Source organism: Lasioglossum baleicum, chromosome 7 (assembly GCF_051020765.1).
Source record: "Lasioglossum baleicum chromosome 7, iyLasBale1, whole genome shotgun sequence".
NCBI lineage: Eukaryota > Metazoa > Arthropoda > Insecta > Hymenoptera > Halictidae > Lasioglossum > Lasioglossum baleicum.
The window spans coordinates 12,831,413-12,847,684 of record NC_134935.1 but is presented as its reverse complement, the minus strand read 5'-3'; the positions used below and the strand labels follow the sequence as shown (position 1 = coordinate 12,847,684).

Genomic DNA, 16,272 nt, shown 5'->3' with positions numbered 1-16,272 from the left:
CCCGGCCCGGGCCGCGTTGCATCGCGTTGCATCGGAGTCGCGTCGAGTCGCATTGAGAGCACTGCACACCATGTACTACTCCGGGAGGGCGTGCACCTATTTCATGGGATTTCTCCGGGCATAGCGTTTCGCCGTATCGCTGGCACCGCAATTCGGCACGATATGATATGACCCCGTTTCAGCTCAGGCGCCGAGGTTACCCGGAACGACGACGATTTAAGAATGAGCCTGGTACATGGTACTGCATGCAACTTATGGTACTCTGTGATTGCGCCCATCTACGAATTTCGATTGCCCGTTTCGTACCGCTTACGTGCACCCGCCGATTGCCTTACAAAAATCCAGCTTTCCGCGGTATCGACTCTGTAAATGTTTGGAGAAACTCGCCATTTCGATGGCTCAATGGATGATGCCTTTTTAAAATTTTATTTGTTGGATCGATGGAAACGTAATGTGACTGAAAAGATTTTAAAAACTCCAGGCTGGCAATATTCTTTTTCATATTAAATTATGAACTCCTTACACTACGATTTATTTGTTTTAATTTTTATCTTGGAATTTTTATTTTTCATAATTACCTAGAAGAAGAAGGAAATGAATACGAGGCTGAAGAAATTATTAAAGTAATTATTAATGAAATTTTCAACTGGCCGCTGTTTCTTCTGCCAAGTCAATTTTTATTTGCATATAGATCCACTGACGCCGGTTTCCGGCAACGCCATAATAAAATAATTTATTATTGATTAATTCCAACCCGCAGGAAACGATCGTTTTTAGTCAATGCACGTGTAAACCCTTATACACATTAATTTTTCAAGTTATTTTATTCATACATTTCTGTAGCATCTAATTGGGTAGCTACGAGTTTAATTGAGTACTTATCCGGCGCTTTTAGAAGGATTAAAAAGTTTATTGATCAAAGGGACAGGATTACAGGAAGCGGTTCGACATTATATGATTGATTAAGGACGATGATAACGCAATACTAAACTGATTGTGACACAGAAATTACTTTCCCACTAATCCAATCCAAAGGTTCGACCACATCCACTTTGCGGTTATTGGGAACCACATTTACAAACGTTTATAGGTGAAGTGTAAAATGTCTATAATTAGATTAAACGCGGATTATTAATTGCAATCAGTACTAAACCTGATGTACAGTTTCCTGTTTAGTCGAATTATATGACCGCTTGGGAATGGAGGGTAAATAACCTCGCTACACTATTTATTATTCGTTAATGAAATTATTCAAAAAACGATTGATCAATAAGGTACAATATCAGAAATTGTATTTTTTCGGCGAGATTGAAATTCGCCGTCCGATTCTACAACGTAACATACTAATTAACTAACAATGTAGTTCGGAATCAAAGATCGAAAAACTTTGACAAATCGTTTATGGTTGTGGGATGTGGAGTTCTGCTCGGCGACCGGCACGATAGATTTATCATGCGGCCGGAAATTGCACGAAATTATCGTTCATTATGCGGCTTTTTTATTTACCGCGTGAGATTGCTCGTTGATAATTACGCGGGCATAATTATTTCGTGTAATGGATTCGTCGAGAGTGTTACCGGGTGGCTCCAGAAAAGTTCCCGTAATACCCCGCGAACGAAATCATGGGCTTCTCTGGGACGTGTCGACAACACGGAACCTTGGGGAGCCACCGTCCGAGATTATCCTGGACCAGCCTCGAATGACGCCAGTTTAATCGAGTCGGAGGTAATCTAATTCGTCCTTTAGAGGCGGCGGCAACGGCAAGGAACGAAACCACCGGGAGAACCAGCCCGAGAGCACCCTTGTTTCCTACGCTGTCCGACCCTTTCCACCGTCGCGTCGTCGTCTAAGCGACGTTTCTCTTCCCCAACGGAATAGAAATAAACCCGACGCAAGAAGCGACTCCTGCGCGGACACCCTGACGATTCTCGCGCGGACTAATGTGTCCCTTCGCGTACAGGCCGCTCCAAAAGCTTGGGCCCGCCTGAACCTGCAGATAAAAATTATTTTTTGACAAATTTCTGACTCTCTGACACCCTGTCGCGACTTTTACCCTTCACGTTTATTCCATTTTGGAACACCCTGTATACATATGGAATAAAACAGTTTACGAAACTTTAAAGTTGTTTTTACATTGAAAAAAAAGAGTCAAGGTCAATTTTTACGGTCCATTTTTTTTTAGGAAATCTCCACCTATCCAGAGGTACAGAATAATTTTGAAACATCCAGTATAGTGGGGTTTCGCAGTGACGTCTCCGAGACGTGATTCAAAGGCGAGAGGTGAAAAAAGTCGAAGAATCGGAGATCAATAAGCGGTTCACGTAAAAGGTTCCAATTTCCCGGTGGCCGGTTCTTACGAGAGAACCTTAGAATCAGTGCCCGGCCATTGGTCCTAAAACTTTTGGTTGAGCACATGCTCAAGGACCGAGCCGGAGTTCGACACTGGGCGAACGGCCGTACACCAGGATTTAGGAAGGGAATCGCCGCGGTTTTTCATGCAAACGATAGCCCCCGCTTGCCATCCAGCTGCCACGCGAGCCATGATTTCTTTGGTCGACGCATTCGTCAATGTCGCGCGGCTGAGTCGCAGAAATTTAACCCGCCGGAGAAATGGACGGCTTTGTGGTATGCCATTCACGGATGGATTATATCCACTGCGCAAAACGTCGTCCGCGGAAAGCCTCGATTTGTATTCGCGCTGTGTTCGACTGTGCGCGGTGCCGGGGCTCCTTCTTCTTCAGATGTTGCGGCGGCAACTCGGATTTCAACAGTCACTATTGATTCAATTACCCGTGCCGGTATGCGCAGCGTTTCAGCCTTTTGTGTAATCGCTGGTAATTAATCTACGCCCCGATCGATCTTCCTGTTACATAGTTTTCCGTCAGACCATACATTCACTCGCGCAAAATCCACTCGAGAAAGAAGGAAGTCGATGCTCACGACAAATTGACCGAAACGACGGCCTCTCAACGATGTACCATAATAATGATCTTATTTTGAGACCACCTGCGTGGACTATGCTGTTCATTATCGTTCATTGTGTCGTTTATTAATGGATGCTGACAGTACAGTAGAACCTCGATTATCAGAACTGGACAGGGAAATGTATGCAAGTGTTCAAGTGATAGAACAGTTACCTGGTTACAATGATAGATTCAATCTTTACTCATTTGTACAGTTGATATATGTATACATTTGAATTTCAAGGTCAAAAGGTTAACAATTTCTTTTTGTTGCGTTGTAGCCTACTCGTCACAGGGATGAAAAATACAAAATTCAAAACTGAGTCTTCTTCAAAAAATCGTGCTAAAGTTTTTCATTATCGAAATGAGTTTATTTATGTTCTTCGGATAATCGAGGTTTTACTGTATTACTTTGTTATTCTAGTACATATAAAATATATATTTTGATATTATTGTATTCGATTAATTTCTAAAAATTCTCGTATATACATGTAATACGATGGTACCAAGTACAACAATAAAATCCACGATTGTCTTTCTACTATCGCGCTTAGTGTAACAAATAGTATAATAACGAAAATGAGAAGTGAACCGGAATGATAAAACCGGATTCAGCGAACGGTTAAGTTGCGTCGCAGGGTTTTTATGGGAGTCTAGAGCAAACTGCGTCCTAGAAATTATGTGATCACGATTAGACATCCGCGTCGGCGTGTCAGATTATGAAAATACGGGATTCTATGCGTGCAATGCGCCCAGTAAATCAGCCTCCCGTGGCAAAGATTCGCGGGCGTTCGCTGAATAAATTTCTCCGGTTCCGGCGCATGAATATTTAATCACCATAATCATTTATTCCGGGCGGCCGGGTCCGGGGAGCCGTTGCGACAAATAAAAACCCCGAAACCCAATTAATTAACTAAACAGGCGAACTAAACGTTGATATTTCAGCTCGCTAAACTTTCGACTGTCACCCGCAGCGCAGGTGCTCGGCGCCCACGTTGCCGATGAAACATTCTTCGTTTAAATCCCGTTCGCTTTATTATTTTACCGGAAGAGGGGCAGAAACGGCGATCAACAATGCCGCGAGATTTTATTGGATCGCAAATTCGATGCGTCCCGTGAAATAAAGCGAAACGTGAAACTTTATTGTCCGTGACTTTATTCCCCGTGAATTATACAGGACGTTCCATAATGCAGCGCTTGAACGAACGCGACGTCGACACCATGGGAATCGATTCCCGCACACGGTTACCGAGTTTCGAGGGAAAATTAATTTCGAAGATTTACAAGCGACCGTGCGCGGCCTCGACACCGTAAACCTTTCGGATGATTCAATGGTGTCGAGGATTTCTTTGCCCGGACACCGTAATTTAAACAGCGCGAAGAGACGGCCACCGACGAAAACCTGCGCTTCAGTTCTTGTACAAGGCGATCCAAAAAATGCGACAACGCTCGAAACATTCTTTAACCGAAATTGGAAAATCCTTGGTAAAGTTAATATTTTTAGTAGAGTACTCACTTATTAAGTCTGCCTGATCAACTGGTCGATCTGGAACAAAATTAAAAAGAGTCTACAATTAGTATAAAAAATACTAATAATAATAATAATAGTTTTATTCAGTTATGGATATACATTTTCTTTATTTCTACAATGTATTTGAATTTCGATATTCTTGTTTGAATTGGAACTTTGTTGTACTACCTGTTTAATATATGACCAAATTCTATTCGTGCAAAATGCAGCCAGCACGCATAAGCCTAGCACATGCTAATTTCCAACGTCGAAGAGTCTCGACGACGATTCGCGTAATTCACTTTCTACCGGATTCAAGTATTAAACCCGGATCCTGTTTCTGTCGTCTATTGAAATCGCACCGCGAAATCTAATTTTCTTTCACAGCCTCCGTCTAGCATCCGCGCGGGCATCGTGCGGCCTATAAATCAGGGCACTGATTTACACCGTGATCGCGATTCATTGTCATTTTCAGAGAGCCAGCTTGGCGGGAGCGTCGCGATGATTTACACCGCGGCCAAGTTACGTGTAATCTATTTGATGCGTTCTTCTTGCATTAATGATTGTGTTTGCATGGACAACATCGTTACCGGACGCGCGCGCGCGCATGCAAAACGGGTTTTCGTATACTGGAAAGGGGCAGAAGAAGATTTACGGGGGCCGACTCGCATTAAACATGGCCCAGGCAAAAATTCTTCTCGAGCCAACGAATTTCCCGTGAGCGACTCTCCGAGCAGACACGGCGTCGTAAAGTCCGCCGGTGAAAACAGATATCGATCCTGGATCGTTAACCCTCTGGTTCCATCGGTGATACACAGCCAGGGAGTATCGCACCGGAGAAAATTCTCATTCTGTTGCTATCATACCGCGGCGTCGTAAAGTTTTTCGTAAAACTCCTGGCCACTGAGAATTTCGCCGGAGAACTCGCCACGTGTTCACTTATTTCGGTTGCAATCCGTGTTTGCCGAACGGTATTAGAACGGAGAACTGGATTATCTTTTTTCTCACTTCGTTAACGTGCCTTGTTAACTGTCTGGGAGAAGCGGGATTTTCAGGAATTTTTACCGAAAAAATTAATAAGCTCCTACTTTAAACGAGTACCTTGTTCGAAAGCGCGTACATTGTTCAACCTGAACGAGTCTTTTTCATGATGTCTTGAAAAATTACCGAATAACAGCATTTGTTTGTGTTGCGACGTGTATGAAAGAAAAGCTGAAAAGATTAACAGACTTATTTTTTTAAACTAGTACATTATTTAAGAGTACATATATTGTAGAACTTATAATAATTTTTTAATTGCAAAATCTGAAGAATTTGTTAATTTAAACCGTATATCAAAAGTAGGTGAAGAGTAGGTGATTTTTCAGCCAGGTATACGTATAAACATCCGGATACGTTCTCAAGCGACTGCATACCTAATAGCAAACGGGAAGATGAATGTTTTCCCGAGGTACCGTTTATTTTGTTTGATTTGCATAAACAGTAATTTGTAATTGCAAGGTGACGTAGAAAACGACTCTACTCCCACGATATCTCGCGAGACTAATTTAGGGATAAGCTTGTATCGCCAACCAGTTCGAAAAGACACAGCATTAACAACAAAACGTCTTATCGACCGGTTTTCCAGAGTGTCAACCGGTACTTTGCGGTATGTAGACCGGTGCTCGAATACCGGAAACACAATATTAATTATAGCTGGGGCAAAGTCAATTGACCGCTGAAGGCCACTTTAAGAGAAATATGTCAGGCACAGCCAGAAATACATGCTCATTTTTGCACAAAGACATTGCAATGCACCTACCAACTCAATATTAAAAAAATTACCTTAAAATTTATACAGATAAAATACATATTTTGTAAGAAGTGTTTTCTTCCATAAATAAATTATTAATATGAAGTTTTGCCACATCACTCACAATGTTCTTAACATTCTACAAAATTGAATTATGAGGAGAATGTTCTGCTAACCAGGAGAAAAATATTTACTTAAATTTTTTAGTGCTAAGAGCAAGAGATATATTTAAGAGATCAACTGCTTCACTATACATAGTACATAAATCGTTTAGGTCAACTGCTCCGTCCCACGGACCACACACAACGAGGACAACCCATCAATTTCACAAACAATTTGTTGCTCTTCTTCAAAAAATATAATAAACAGCAGACAGTTTATTAAACAAGTTCTTAATAGGCCACTTAAGCAGACAATCAGTTATTCATATCCGCACATCTCACTATTCAACTCTCAAACGCCTGATAAGAATGACAGATAGCCCCGTCCGCATTTAGCATTCTTAGTTCGTGAAAGGACAGATTAGTACACGTATTAAGCACATTTACTATAATGTTTATCGCATCGGTGCATCTGCAACACAGCAACAGCGGTCAGCAGAAATGTAGGCAACTGTGAATCGAGGCGGTATAAATAGAAGAGAGTATGGTGACAGTAGTCTAGGTTCAGATTGACATTCGGAGATCGTCGCATGCAAATAATATCTGATCTGGCTGGCCACCGAGCGTTTAGTATGTACCAGGTGGTTATGAAGTTGAATCCCAATTCCCTCCGTCATGCTCTATTTGTCATCGGGCCTTGAACGACTACCAAGATCAAAATGTTGACAAACCGACCGGGAGATTAAGATACCACAGACCTATACTTCTTTCAGGAGAACAGGCGGAGCGACATATCTGATAGCGGCGACTATTTATCTAAACTGGTTCATCTATATTACGTCGTTGGCTCGCTTGACAGTTACCTTTATCTATCGCTTGTCGCCCCCTAAGTGCCTTCAATTATAATACCGGCTAGTGTAGTTGTTGACACATTATTCAAATTTGTTCCAGTTTTGCCTTTTTCCGCTACAAGTAGTTTTCCTGCTTCGAGCAAAAACTGGGTGCGAAATTAGTTAATTATAATTATTACACCATGGATGTTTACATAATTTTGTATCTTTGTAAATATGAGCGAGATTAAAAAGGTCACGCGTGCACGCGAATCAGATTGGAATTCTATGAAGGTTACAATTTCAATTTTTATGAGATAGAAATACATCACTAAATTATTATAATCATAATGATTAAATAATTAACAACATTTTATGAAAAAATGATTAGAGTTCTTGTTTCAACCAGCATTTTATTTAAAAGTTCATATATTGTTCAATTTATTTTTTCCTCTTTTAGTATACTAGATAGACAAACTCATTCAGTTTCATCTGAAAACCGTCAAAGGAAAAACTCGATAGCGCTCTGGCAAATAGTGAAAGGCTGTTTTAAACGGGCGCGTGATAAAAATTCGATTTATCTTTTGTTCCTGAAAACTTCTCGGGAAGAAATTCTCAGTCCGTTACCGTGTTCGTCTCGTTCCGGGGGGAATGCTTTGCTTTCTCGTTTTGTTTGGAAATGTATTCGAAAATGCCGATGAAAGCTTCGACACTTCGGAATATTCGATAATACGTTGGTACGCGAGGAATTCGGGGGGGTGGGGAGAAAAAAAATAATCAAAGCTCTCGAAGGAACAATGTATCGGCGATGGGGAATCGGGATGATTTAACGTCATACCTTTCGCGGTTCAGAACTGGCTACCGTAAGCGAGTGCTATTAAACGGACGCGGCCTCGTAATTCACGCGTTAATATCCCGCAATGCATATTATCGGATAAATGGGTTCGGCTGGCGCGCAAATCAAAAAGTTCGTACGTAATCTGTTAACAGAAGGAGCAGGAGAAGAGAGACAGAGAGAGAGAGAGAGAGAGAGAGAGAGGGAGGGAGGGAGTGAGAGAGGACATAGGGGGAAAAAAGAGAGAAGGCCGGAGCCAATGAGCGGTCCGCGTGATAATAACAAAGCTGTTAATCCGGGTCCGCGGTTGAATTTCTGTGGGATATCCAGTTTAATCGAGCAACTTTTTTTCGGTCGGTTCACGGCTAACATCGCTGCTCCTGACGCAACGAGGAAGCAGCTTGGACGAAAATTAATGGATAAAATGTACCGTATACCTACTCGGGCCCGCGTACTTATACAGTATCATATAACCGGCGAGCTTGTATCCGCGTAAATTACGTCAGTCCGTTTCCACAATTGCGCAAACTTCAAGCGAAATCCGCCGCACGTACACATAGGCCGCGCGCCCGGCAGAATGCAGTTTTGCTAGTAAAGTTTCGAACCGGGCGAAACCGACCCCGGCGTTTGTCACGAATTTTCGACAGTCATTTATATTCCCTCCCCTGTGCCTGACAAAAAGCCCACCTATTGCTCGGTCATCTCGTAAGTGATGGGACTTTTTCTCGGTGCTGGTCCGATGCATCTGCGAGCTTCTTGTTCGGGGACGTTCCGCGAAGATCCGCCGCGAAAATCCGTTTAAATAACTCTCCGACCGAGACAAACGCTTCGCACTTTGTCTGTCTATGGTTGTCGAAGAAGTCTGTAAAAATACAGAACTCTTCAAGGCTTCGACTGAGACAAACGCTTCACACTTTATCTATTTCTGGTTGTAAATGTTCAGCTCCAACTGTCCCCTCTGAGACGTACTTTCCATGCCAAGGTGACCTTGTACATATTGTTTGACCTTCAGGTTCAAGATCAAGTTTTAATTGGCTACAACGAAGCATTCAAAAATGCATCCGCCCTGGGTACAATATAATAATATCCTTAACATCTAATTATGCAATTTTGTGTTTGACACATTTTTATCACGAAAGCATAAAATCCGCATTCTAATCATCACAATCTCGATAACCATTGATTATAAAGATTCTGAACCCGTCATTCCGACGGGCTCCGTAAATCTAGTGGTTAGGCGATCGATCAAGCTTATTCGCGGGGGAAAAATAATTCTATCACGGCGATAACTATTAACGGTATATTGATCTACTCCGTGCCGAGCAGCGTATTCATCAGAGCCTGTCGGGGCATGTGTCTGCCGGACACATAGGGTAAATCCAAAAGATGAGAGAGCAGTTGCACGATCGTGTTTTACATACCGGGCTGTATAGAGTCTAGTCCTAGCGCGGCATACGGACCTTCAATTTAGCCGAATGGCCGTTGTTGTCAGAATACTGATAACGAAACACTGTAAGCACCTGGAGCGGTACACGCGTTGCTCCGCTGGAATCAGGAAATTACCCCTATCTCTAATGAGCTGCGACTGGCAACGAGTCACTCACACCCGTCCCCCCTTCCCCCTCCGGTAACGTCAGCGATACCAATTGGGCCACAGATATACCCAGACGCATGCGGGCTTTTTATATCGCGCCTGTACTGTTCGACCGGCGCTTTTTTTCAATTCGCGCATCCCTTTTAAGCAGAGTAAAAAAAGGACAGAGAAAGGATACGCAGACGAACGAGCGAGGGGGTGGGAGAGGGAGGAGAAAAGCGAGCAGCGAAAAAGCTAACGAGAGGGGCCCGGGATATTTTAAATCGAACAACTAACGAATGCTGGAGATTATTAAATTCACCGACGTTACAACTTACTCGTTAGCGGATAAAAGCACTTGTCGGAATTGCTCGAGATATTTAACGCAATTTCTGGGCACGGCTACTCGCCGAGGGTCGATCGGAAAACGGCGGCAAGAATATTTTAGCCGGCTCATTTGGAAGCCGGTCAGCAAAGTTCCCGATATCTCAGGCCACGATGAAACACTCTGCCACACGACCGCATAATAACCGCCCTTATTTATTTCACTCTCCCATTCGAAATTCTAATCCCGTTTAAACGACGAACCCCCGTCGCGACCCTCTAAGAAGCTACCGCCGCACCGAACAAGTTACCGGAAGTCGCAAGAACTTACTTTCCCCAGCCGTTTTCCTTCCGACCGAAGACCATTAGAGGCTCTCCGCCTTCTACTTGCAGTCTTGTTTCCTTGCGTGAGTCTTCGGCTGAATGCATTTTCCATCTTACCCGCGATGGCATTCGTCGGGGCTCAGACAGAGTGGTCTGCGATGAAGCAGCGATACGTTATCGTTCATACAGCTCAACAAGGCCACATGAAATTACGGGGCAGCGTTGTAAATATCCTTCAATAAATTTAGGGTTAGTTGAATTGTTTGCAAACATGTAATTAAGACAAAAATTGTCTGCATCAATTGTGAGAAACGGGAGCTATATGTAAATTGCACAAAATCATGGTCCAAAAAAAGATCTCCTAAACCATTCAAAAAGAACAACTATGACAAAAAAGATAACGATGAAAAGTAGCCTGAAAATCGGTGTATATATATTTCTTCATAAAATGTAAAATTCATTTTTTTGGCTCGAACGGAGGTAGTTTCGAGGCAGGAATCGATACTGTTTCGCGGTGCAGCGGGTAGTTAAGCGGTTTCGGGTCAGCCTAAGTTCCCGAACGCGTTTTCATCATCCTCAGCAGTATTTACAGCCCGGCGTGGCTTTTTAGGGGCGTAATATCCGGTTATATATATCGGGGGACCCTGGTCCAGTGACGCCTTCGCGAACTTTTATCAGAGAAATAATTTTGTGGAAAGTTCGGTATAAAGTTCGCGGAAGGGAATGTCGCCGTGCCGGGCAACACTCCGAGCCAGCAACCCTGTAACGGGGTTCGTTTTCTCCGCACGTTCTAGCTAGATAAAAGTTCCGCTGAACCGCGTGTAAACGGCCGCGCGGAATTCCGTATGCGTTATCGGCCGATCCGATCGACGTGCATTCTGCCGTGTCGTCGATAGAAATCGCGTTGCACCGACCCGGTTGCACTTCACACCCCCGAAGAAACGTGTTTTTCGAACTTGCGCCGCGGCGGTCGATGAAAAACCCGGCTACACCGTGCAAGAAATATTGGAGAATGGCAGCGTTAACAACACGCCACTCTACTTTCTGGGATAATTAGACTGCGGACCTTTATGCAAAATAAAAATTGTCCCCATCAATTCCAAGCCGTACGAGCTGAATAGGAATTTCCTTCTTGCTTTAATTATTTCGTGGAGTTGAAACTCACATATCGATTTCCTCCAATTCTTCTAATTTTCCTATTATTTCAAGTTACTCATTTTTGTCATAAATGCATAAAATGTACAACTAATACAGATCTATAAAATTTATTTTTTAAACGGCTTTTAGTATTTTTCTAAATTTTGTCACTTCATGTAGTAAACTTATTGTTGTCAAGAAAATCCAAGTAAGGAAAGTCCATAGGACGCGCCAGAACGAAAACCGATGTCGAGTCACACTCGAAATAGGACGTGCCAGAACGAAATGCGATGTCGAGTCACACTCGACATAGGACCGCAAAGGGTTAAACATGTTATTGTCCTTTTGTAAGTGGCTGATTATTACTGCGAGCGAAATTTGAAGAAATTTGTGAGGTAGAAACGTGAAGTAATCGAACAGAGTAGCGTTGTTACACTGTTTAGCATTTTCACAAAGACGGAGATTTTTGCAAAGATCCATGCTATTGAAGCGCTTACGATAAATTAGAATAAAAAGTTGATCAGGTAGTAGAAAGTTCCCGTGACCCACGTGTAAACTGGCGCGTGGAATTCCGTATGCGTTATCGTCCGATCCGATCAACGTGCATTCTGCCGTGTCGTCGATGGAAATCGCGTTGCACCGACCCGGTTGCACTTCACACCCCCGAAGAAACGTGTTTTTCAAACGCGCGCGGCGCGGAGGAATGTTAATGGACAGCAACGAATGCTTTTACCCGGGGAAGAATAGCGAGTGCAGCCACTTCCAGCGCGCCGAAGTCCTCGATGAATCAATCTTTTCGGGTTGATAGCGGAAACGGACCCGTTAGACGATTTGCTCGATCGATCGAGATCGATTTTTCCCTTTATCGAACCCGCTTCGACACGCCGCGCCGCTCCCACCTCGACCTAACCGACGTTTAAAGCTGTAGATTGATTTATATACGAGATATCAAAGCGCCCGATGATAGAACACCGCGGCAGAATCGACGCACTTTGTATGTGGGAAAAGAAGTCGGTACGTGCTAGATTTTCTTTCAGGAATTTCGACTTCGGAAGCAAATCGATTGCGAAGTTTCGCCGAGTCGTGTGTTCGAGTGTGATTGATGGCGCGTCTAGCAGTCGCTGTTTTTAGTTACTTGTTACTTCTTGTCTAGCAGCTTGTAGGAAATTGTCATTTTTATTTATTGTATCTGTGAACATGTCTATATTCTATCAATTTTATCCCTTACGTGTTTACTCAGATTATGAAATTCCTGGGATCTTTCCAAAATTCTGTATACATTTTCTCAGATACCTATATATTAAGTATATAATTTAAGACTAAATAATCCAAATGGTCTGAAAAGATCCAAGAAACTCGATATTTACACAAATTGTATAATAATTTGTGTATAATTTTGTTGGTAAATATTTTGAAAAATTTTAACATCAAGATTATCCGAGCAATTTTCCCCAGTACAATAAATGCTGTCTAGTGATCGCTGTACTTATTTAAGGAACTGAGTTTGCAATACGGTTTTGCATTAATAGTATTACGTTCACAGTGAATCATCGTTGAAAATGTTAATGTTAATTAATCCGTCTGTGGTTACGTACAAACGATTTCCCTCCATTTTGCCGCACAAAGGAGTCGCACGCAGCGGGGGGTATCAAATGAAATTTGTTATTGTCTCGTTTATTTCGAAAACGGTTTAAACGCGAGTATCAAGTGTGATAAAGAGCATCCAACGATCCCGCGAATGCGAAAAATTGTCCTCTTTGTGAATTCCGTCTGTAATCCCTCTTTGTGTTCTGCAGCGGGCATCGAACACCGCATTTTTCCATTAACGCGCGCGCGTGTACACTGAATTATTATTCCTTCCACGTTGCACAAGATACAACATTTTCCCATACACAAGAACAAACATTGAAAAATCATTCGCAAAGTAAAACTGTGTAGGTGTGACCGGTCTATTGTCATTGTAGTAGTCACTGTTTCTACACTTATCAGACACCATATAAAAAGGAAAATTGTTATTTTGGAAAGAAAAACTGATTAACATTTAGTAAGAAAAATTGTATAAAAACTCAAATTTTTAATATTTACATGTGCAGCTTGAATATGTTCCCTTGTATGTACAAGAGAAAAATAGTACGTTATAATTATCATTAATAAAAAAAGATAGAGAGCTTTGCAAAACTCGTCGAATAATGAAAATTGTGGGAACCGTATCTTTATTCGGCAGAACGTGCGTGATTTATATATTTTGTTCCCAAATAAAGATTAATGCCTTCCGCATAGCGGATTTTTAATGCGAGCTGGCGAATTGTGATAAAAACTGTACCGCACATTCAGAGCGAACGTAATTATCAATTTAGAGATGAGAAACGATTTTCTGGCTCAGTATAATAAATATAATTAACCCGGAAGCCATTCAGAAACTGGAGTAACGACATCATGCAACCCTTAAAGCAAGACTAATTATTATGGATCTCAAAATGATTATTATTTTTCTTCTGCGAGCTTAAATGTTCGGACAGTGTTCATGTAAATTTACCGTTAAAAAGGGAAAACCAAATAATAGGTCTAAAAAAAAGGCTATTTTCAAGAAACTGATTCATTTTCCAAATTACTTGGACAATGTACGAACAGGTTTCAGATTGAAAAATTCTGTCTTCTATTCAATAACCTCACTGTTGGCCGCAGTGGAAAAAGTTCCGGAGAAAAAGAACAACTATCCTATAAAACCTTACACAATAGATTCAATTTTTTTATACATCCTATTATTACATATTATTATACCACTCTTTAATCCTGCGCAAATGTTAATGTTCCACTCTCAGGATTTTCTGCATTAAAATTTTGCAGATTTTTCACCTCAAATTGTTCACGCACAACCGAAGATAATTGGTAGTATAATTGACAAATTTTGACTCAATTAACTTCACAGGTGAGTTGACTTAGAAAAACGTAATGTTTCTTTAACGTCACTGTTAAAAATCGGACATGTCACGTGCAACAACCTAATAACACTATTGTGACGCAAAGAAAAGGTCTTGAATGAAAAAAAAAATGAAGAAAAGATCTTGCTCTTTGAAACGATTATCCTTCCCTCCGAATGATCAGGATCTATTCTTGTTCAGATTCGATCGGGAATCCCCGAAGATTGTAAAGCGGTATCCTCCGAGGCATAAAATTCTTAATACCTGGCAGAAGGAGCCCCCCTTGACTATTATCGTATTACGCCGTCATCTTTAACTTATCAATTATCCAGGAGGATCGATAGATTTCCTGACAGCGGCGTAAGGAGAGGAGGGATTTCATCAAAGAAACGAGCGGGTTCAAATCGAATCATGACATGACGGGATTAACACGCTTTCCACGTTTCACCTCCTGCACGGTAATTCGTTTAATCGAGATCGCGTCTGGCTATAATCTCGTTTACGTCTATTCATCCATCATCTTATAGCTAACAGATCGTGATTTGCCCGAGTGGGAAGCGATATTCGCAGCTGGTAACGCGAGAGACGGCAAATATGCGAATGAAGCTAAAGCCAAAGCAATTGATTGAGTTACATCACGCGTCATTGGCCTCAGATCCGCTGACCGAGTCGACAGAGAGAGATAGATCGAGAGAGGTAAGAGTGATGCGTCATTTCGATCCGGGCAGAATGCGGCAGACACAGTGAATTCAGACGATTTTAGTACGGCAGGTTCGTCGTCCCTGAAAGCTTCTCGTTCTTAAGAGCGGGCGGAAAGCATCGATAAAATTGCAATAAACTCGCGTACCGTACCAGACAAATTCCTGACATTTCCGACAACAGAGAACGTCGTTCCGCGATCTTGTCGAGACACGAAAGCACGGTAATTACCTCCGTGTCCAGGCACAAAGTACATTTTAATTTATGCACCGCTTGATAGCTGTTTTCCAAACTTAATCATGTATTCTTATTTATCTAAAGTTGCATCGTCCATTTTTTAAACGGATCTCTTTAAACTGATCGATCCAATAATCTGGATTCAAGTGAAGTTTGATTCTTGTTGTTCCTCGTCCAAAATAATAAATTCTGTACGACGGCTGCATTGCGAAAATAATGAAGGATATGCAGTAGTAGCTCGTCTTCACTTTCTCTGGTCAATTTGCCGTTTCACACGACGACGACGACTCGAAGTAAGTTCCCGAAATAATATTTCGTCGGAAAATCGGGATTCAATGAAAAAGCTGCAACGGAGGAAACATGGTCGACGGGCATTCGAGCGCAGATAAGGTAACAACGCTTTCACATTTTCGGCGAGTCCGCGAGCTGGAACGTTTGACATACTATGGTATCTGGTTTTTACTCCGCCGTTCGTGTATTTAGGGCGGAACAACACACGGAGATAGCCATCACACGGCAAAATTCGCATGCTGCCGGACGACTAGATAGACCGATATCGGTTTTTGATGAAATCGGGATTTGTTTGACATTCAGCGCGAAAGGTGCAGGTCCGCGTGCTTCAGTCACGCTGCGAAATTTAATATGCACGACGCGCTGCCTGAAATTTTCCCCCAGCCTCTTTTGTCGGATGGAATTGTTTCTGTTCAACGAATAAAAAGAGAGAGCCCTCGGGATCATAGCTAGCTCTCCAAAGCGATTTTTGATTAACTGTCTCACGTGCCCGAGCAACTCCGAAGAATTCTGAGATCTTTATTGCCACGTAAATTCCGTTCGCTCCTCGAGAAATATAACGAGCCACGACAGCAGTCAAGGAAAAAGTTGGTTACATCATGCAAGAAATATTACTTTCTGTAACAATTGTGGGGAGTAATTCGATGATTTTGTGGAATTTCGTCCGAGTTTATCCATCAATTCTCACTGTTGACAATTCTGGGCTTCGATGATTCTTTTGTGGGTCAGTCATGT

The 16,272-nt window shown here is 42.2% G+C and overlaps 3 protein-coding genes across 6 annotated transcripts in view; 2 read left to right on the top strand and 1 right to left on the bottom strand.

Annotated features, from left to right (window-relative positions):
* Nucleotides 1-16,272, top strand: part of Atg16 (Autophagy-related 16) — a 642,505-nt gene that overhangs the window by 396,418 nt on the left and 229,815 nt on the right. The window lies entirely within an intron of this gene.
* Nucleotides 1-16,272, top strand: part of LOC143210246 (uncharacterized) — a 473,171-nt gene that overhangs the window by 325,695 nt on the left and 131,204 nt on the right. The window lies entirely within an intron of this gene.
* Nucleotides 1-16,272, bottom strand: part of Neo (ZP and PAN domain-containing protein neyo) — a 211,294-nt gene that overhangs the window by 140,289 nt on the left and 54,733 nt on the right. Inside the window, exon 3 of the mRNA XM_076426914.1 lies at nt 4,480-4,509. The gene's annotated coding sequence lies outside the window, so the exon portion shown is untranslated. The remainder of the gene's footprint in view (nt 1-4,479; nt 4,510-16,272) is intronic.